We start from the raw sequence: 6,341 nt of genomic DNA, 5'->3' as shown, positions 1-6,341 counted from the left end.
CTCGCAGGGACCCCTCAAAATCTCCTCGGGAACCTCCGAACCCCCCCGCTAAACCCTCCCGAGCCCTCCAGCCCTACCACCCCCAGCCGCGCTCCCCGCAGTCCCCGAGGGGATCCCCAGACCCCGCTCCCCCCGCAGTCCCCGAGGGGACCCCCAGACCCCGCTCCCCCCGCAGCCCCGAGGGGACCCCCAGACCCCGCTCCCCCGCAGACCCCCCCAGCTCACACACCCAAGCGCAGCTTTTCCCGGATCCGCCGCCCCGTCTCCCCCACGCGCCAAAGATGGCGCCCTTCGCGCGCTCCGGATTGAGACACCCCCGCCGCAGCCAATCAGCGCGCGGCCACGCCCCCTTCCCGCCCTCCGCCCCGCCCCCGCCTCGCGCGGGGCCCCCCGGGAGATTCCCCAGTCAGTTCCTGGGAACAGCCCTGGCAGCGCAGCCCCCAAGGGCACACGATGTGCTGCTGGGCTGGAGAGGACCCTCCTCAGCCTGGGCAGCAGGGCTGCGGGGGGAGATTCCCTGCCCCTCCCCAGCTGGGCCCTTCCTGCCCACCAGCTCCTGCTCCAAAGGGCTCCCACACACCCTGGGACACTTGTCCCACTTGGGCACTTGAGCTGCCCCGGGGCATCTCTGGGCAGTGGCCAGCTCTGGAACTGCTCTGGCAAGTCATGGCCTGAAGCCAGGAGTGTGGAATTTAGGAGACACTTGAAACCTCTGGAGAACAGAAGTCTTGGGAATTGCTGAAGGCTTCCTGGCCAGCATTGCCAGACATTTATTTTTTTCTTTTTTTTTTTAATTTCAACAATTTTTCTCTGTTTGTTTTCATTGACAACACCTTCCATGTATTTTATTAAGCTGATTCTTTCATTGTCTACACGAATAGTTTTGTGCAGCTATTTATCAAAGTAAATATCCCACCAGTGATTCCATTACGGAAACCTGGCTCAGAGGAAGCTCCCGATATTCGGGGCTGCTTTCATATCTCTAATTTTGCCTCTTTTCTTCTTCCTCTCCCTACTTTTGTCTTGAAAAAGCTCTCCAGGATATGTGTGCCTGGGAGTGTTTTCGCACTCTGAGCTGTGCCATGGGACAGGGGACAGGGGACAAATGCACGTTCCAGAGAAATCTGCCCCTCCTGCTCAGAGAAGCCCTCTGAGTGCCCAGGTGAGATAGTGCCCAGGCTGCTTTGCTAGTGTGGAATGAAAAGGCCAGGCCAGAAAGGCAGAGGAGGGTGATGGAGGAGACAGGGCCATTTGCAGGGGATGTGTGTGAGGCTGGGGAGATGAATGTCCCTGGGCCAGTGAAGGCTGTTCCTGGAGTCACCCCAGAAGTGTTGGGGCTCTGAGAGGGCTCCAGAGCTGAGCTGGGCTCCTGCCCTGCTCACACCCCCAGGGCTGTGCAGAGACACGAGTCCTTCCCTTGCACACACCCCCCCAGTTTCTGGCAGCAGGGGCAGTGTCTCCCTGGCTCCTGCTGCCACTGCCAGGGGCTGGAGGCCCCTCAGCCCTGCAGAGCCCCCACCCTGCACACTAACACACTGTAGCTCAACATTGGGGTTTTCCCCTCCCTGGCACTGCCCAGTCCAGCCCCTCCCTGCTCCCCCCATCTCCCTGCCCCTGCCCCAGCCCAGCAGAGCAGCACACTCAGGGCTGGCCCTGCAGCAGGACATGGAGGCCATGGGGGTCAGGGACAGGCCCTCTGGGTCTGCAATGCTCAGCACATCATCAGCTCAGGCAGCTCCTGCAGCCCCAGGGCCAGCCCCACTCCCCAGTACAGCAGGAGAGAATCGGCCCTGGGCTCCTCAGGCCCCATTTGCCATCTCCAGGGGCACTGGCCACCACCAGCACCAGCTGGAGCAGCCTCAGCCCCTCAGCCCCCACAGTGGGACCCTGAGGGCAGCACACGGACCCCAGGGAGAAACCAGCAAGGCAAGGACCCTCTGGAGAGTCTGGTCCTTGGGCTTCTTCTTGAGAGCCCTTGAGAAGAAGAGCTGAGGCTTCAGGCTGTGCCCGGAGCAAATGGAGCCCCTTGTGTGGTGGAAAGAGTGCAGTGGAGCCCAGCTCATGCCAGCAGTGCCATGGCCACAGGACTGACCCAGCCCAGAACAGGGACCAAGGCCCAGAGCACTGAGGCCTCACCCGAGGCCCAGAAGGGGAGGGGGGCAGGAGAAAAAGAGCAGCTCTCAACAGGCCAAATGCTGCTGCTCCCTGGCACTGCTGCTGTGCTGGGACTCTCTTTCCCTGCCCCTCTGCACACAGGCACTGCCCTGCCAGACTCATCAGAGGTCTCAGAAGATTGAACTCACAAAAACGAGTCACTGAAGGATCCTTGACTTAGTTTCAATGCATTCCTCATTTACACAGACTCTGGGTCAAATTCAAGATGTAAACAGTGAACTAGACATGGGATGAATAATCAATATTCACTGTACACAACTTTATCCCAGGAGAAAAACCACATGAAAACATAAACCCAGCACCACAAAACCCTGAGCAGGCAGGCTGGAACAAGGAGTCCCATTCTGAATGCTATGGAAGAGAAAACAGGCTGTTTGTGCCTTCAGAAAAGCATCCAGTCATCATTTTCCTCAGGGCATCCCTGAAGCAAAAGATTTCTTAAGACAGATGCCAGAGCTTGGCAGCAGGCTGTCCTTCTCAGCTTGGAAAATCTCTGCTAACTTACCTAACAATGGTACAAACCCCCCACGTTAATGTTGTCAAACAGCTGCATCTGCAGGATTCATGTTCCAGCATTACCTAATGCACAATTATCACACCTCTTTTTAAATTTAAACGGGAGGGGAAAAAAAAAGCGGGGGGTGGGGGGAAACTCCCCATCCCAGTCATCCCTCAAGTGAACATCCTGGCCACTGCTTCCAAGATTATAAAGTTGACTGAAATGCCAGGATACTGCATTTTGGAAGTGGCAGCAGCTCACATATTGCCTTGTATTAGTGGCTGAAGTGTGTTGCTGATTCCAAAGCTGGACTATCATCATCTGTGGGGGAGAGTAGATAAAGAAATAAATAAAAATTGGCATTCCCTACCAACCCTGCTGCCTTGAAGCACTCTTTTCAAGTGCGGCCTCCACAGGAAAAAAAAATTAAGACCACATTATTTGATTATAGTGCTTTCCCCAGGCAGGAATTTTTATTTCAGTTAGAATCTTTGAACCATTACATTTTCAGTGATGCAGTTTTACATTTACAGTTGACATCTTCATAGAAGAATGAAACCTTTGAGCAACAGCTCTAAAGCATGAAGGTTGCCTGCAGGAAATCCTTAAATTATTTTACATCCAAATGGAGCCTGTTGTTTTTAACTAAAATTTATTAAACCTTAAATCAATGACCTTTCTTTTACTGAAAGCCTGCACCTGGGAAAACTAACTTTCCCAAGAAACATATTTGGGTGAATAAATGCTGAACAAAGGGCTATTGAAATCTAAACATTTTCTCCATTTATATCTAGTGAACATTTAGTTCCTAAATTCCCGACTGCTACCTAATGTACAGAACAGTGGTGCCTTGGTTGAATCACATATCATTGATTTCAGAGTGTCACAGGGATCTCATTGACAGGAATCAATTAGAATCCAAAATCAATCAAATATGATTGTGCACTATCAGTCAGCGAATTTGAATATCCCAAAATTAATTGTAAGCATGTGAAAAAACCTAGAAATAAATTTTGAAAAGGTACAAAAATAAAAATCAGTAAACTTTGAGAAGATAATAGTGCATCTGAGCATGTTTCATGCCTGCTGGGGTAAGTTAATGGTGAATCACACCTTCCCTTCCCAGCACAGGCTGAGATATATTCTTTTTGGAACATGAAAATACCCAGCGACTGAAGGCAGAGGACACACCAGTCAATGATCCAGCATTATTTTAGGAACAGCCTGTTACACACCCAATATCAAACATGCTGCCAGGATATTACAAAATGCACAAGTGTGTTACACTCTGAAAAACTGCACATTGTAAGTGAGCCACTGCACTTCAGGGAGAAAGAAAGGAGAGAATTCCTTAATCTCTACCAAAAAAAGCATGAAGAGATGTGGCCACTTATCCAAAGAGCTGTTCTTGTTGCTGAGGACTCCTCTCTGAACACATTCACCTGTCATTCTGTCAAGGTAATAAATCCTTCCACTCCTTACAGCACACTCAAAAGCACCCTGCTATTTAATGTCAATGGAAAAATGGCCCAAAGTGTCTAAAACATTTCCTTTTGCTCATGTAAAAGTGCTGGTATTTTACTTCCTTCCTGATAAGCCAGTGCCAATGGACCTGATTGTTCTTTTCTCATTCAAAGCATATCAGTAGTTCCAAAGCACTCTCCATCTTATCAGGTGTCTGAACAGCACAGTTACTGAAAACAGTTTGTACTGCTCCTCTCTCCTTCTGCCAGGCTATCAGATAAACCCAACTAACTCTCTGTATTTACACACAATCAAACATGAGCTGTGTCTTCAACCCACTGTAGCCTGTTTCTGGCATGTTACAGGTTTGCTGCTTGACATTAGTTGTTTGTACCCAAAACAGCAGCAGTGAATGAGCTTAGAACAAAAATATAGTCACTCCATAGCACAGAACACAAAAGGGACACAGGATAGTGTATACACACATATATGAATATGTGTGTATATATAATATTATATATAAAACCATAAAATTTATATAATTAACTATTTAAAAATTTAAAGCTTCCTTTTCTACTTATCTAGGAAAAAAACCCCAGACATTCCTAACACAACGAGCACTCAAATCCATTCTTTAACATCATGGGTGAAACTGGGAGCGAATACAGCTCTGTGTGTTCCTGTACAGATTAGAGCTGCATCCTAACATATATATATATATTATATATACACCATGTGTGAACATTTGGATGTTTAGGTGTGTTTATTTAGATATAAGAAAGAGAAATCAAAGCTCCAGAACTGATCCATTTCCTCTGTGAGTGTGCAGGGATTAGAGTGGACTAACTCAGCCTCATTTAGAGCCAGCTCAGAGTTGTTCTTCTCTGTCATATGAAAGGTCCCTGATTAAACTTGTTCCAGCACAGTGACCATACTCAAATTTAGAGACACTGTTTGCACTGAAACATACTCACAGAATTCCGTGTTGAAAGAATCAGTAATGAATTAGGAATGCATTTTTTCTCTCAAAAGCTACTACCTTGCCTTAAAATTACAACTAAGCTACCATACTTATTTTCCAGGTTGAAAGTGTTTCTGCCCCTACCAGCAAAAACAGACACAGGCTTTTTCTGGCCAGAAAACAAGAAAAAACAACCAACACTGGAAAGACAATAATTTCTTAGAATGCAGCTCAACCCTTACAAAATCTTTGGTGACTGAAGCCCTAACATGATGCACATGGCAGTCTTTTAGATCAAAACAAATCAGTGCACACCCTCAAAATGCAGTAATACCATTCACAAATGGAAACACAAATGCCCTCTCCAGATCTGTTTCAAAGCATTTTACTAAGTAAATAGAGCAACAGAACCAAATTCCAAAGTATACAGGTTCAATAGACATGTTTGTGTCTGTTAACAGCAGAGAGATTCCAGTGTTATGTATTTAACCTGATGTGAAGACTGGGCCTGCTTCCTACAAACATGGTATAAATACATTTAAGTTTAGGGATTGGAACCACCACAGCAAAACTACAGCTCAGACCACTGTATAAAAGCAGGCAGTAAAAGCTTAATTACCAGTAGCATTATGCTGTCTATATGGTTAAATGGGAACTCTGTCATCAAGATGTAGATTGGCTTGTGAGCACTGGATTAAAGAGCTCTGAAATGAAGAGTAAAATTTAAGTACTCTGTAGAAACATCAGGGACAAAAAAAAAAATCTGTTTTTAACACATTTTAAAATGAGAGGTACTAATGCATGGTACTGTATTAGAACATCTTTAAGTATCAATTTGATAAACATAGATTTTGGGATCAAATCAGAACTTCAATATGATGTCTTTATGTGGAGTTATCTGTATGACTATATGGACTCAAAATACAGGTCCTACAAACTGATTTACATGTGCACATGAGCAAAACATGAAAATGTAAATATACTGTTTGTGCTGAGTATCTCTCCAAGTGTCTATTTATAGATTTGACTCTTTTTCAACATTTTTTATTCCAAAATGCTTTCAAATCTTTGCATGTGTATGTGTTCTCTCATATAAAAATCACCCATAATGACTCCCTGTACATGTGTAATTTGATGGGGTCATTTTTCTGTGTTAAGTTCCCCAGAATACACCCTCCTTAAAATATGGCAGCTGATCCATTTGGAAACTCACCAAAGGACAGGTGAGCTTCATTTCTACTT

This window comes from Corapipo altera, unplaced genomic scaffold (genome assembly GCF_003945725.1).
Source record: "Corapipo altera isolate COAL_440 unplaced genomic scaffold, ASM394572v1 60220, whole genome shotgun sequence".
NCBI classification, from domain to species: domain Eukaryota; kingdom Metazoa; phylum Chordata; class Aves; order Passeriformes; family Pipridae; genus Corapipo; species Corapipo altera.
The sequence above is the reverse complement of the archived record's forward strand: the minus strand, read 5'-3'. Positions refer to the sequence as shown.